A 319-nucleotide genomic window follows, 5' to 3' on the forward strand; every position below is an offset into this window, starting at 1 on the left:
TTTAAGTTTTGATGCACTAGAGCACTCAGATAAAGACACAAATTAAAGACAACTAGCACAAAAGGGTTTAGACCCTGAAATGAGGCAGAGATAAAGATGTTGTACCAGCTGAGCACAACATCTTGGGCCATGCCTTGGGTGTTGGCTGAAGGATGGGGCTGTGCACACTCGCAGTAGCAGATTGTGGCTGTTGCGGACTGGCTGGCACAGCCGAACTCTGCCAGCCCTGGCTGCATGTTGACATGAAAACAAGGAAACAAGGGAGGTCAATGTGCTCGTTTCAGCTGGCCTGCTTTCATCTGCGGGTCAGCCTGTCCTT

This window comes from Mesitornis unicolor, unplaced genomic scaffold, assembly GCF_000695765.1.
Source record: "Mesitornis unicolor isolate BGI_N332 unplaced genomic scaffold, ASM69576v1 scaffold31050, whole genome shotgun sequence".
In the NCBI taxonomy this organism is placed as follows: Eukaryota; Metazoa; Chordata; class Aves; order Mesitornithiformes; family Mesitornithidae; genus Mesitornis; species Mesitornis unicolor.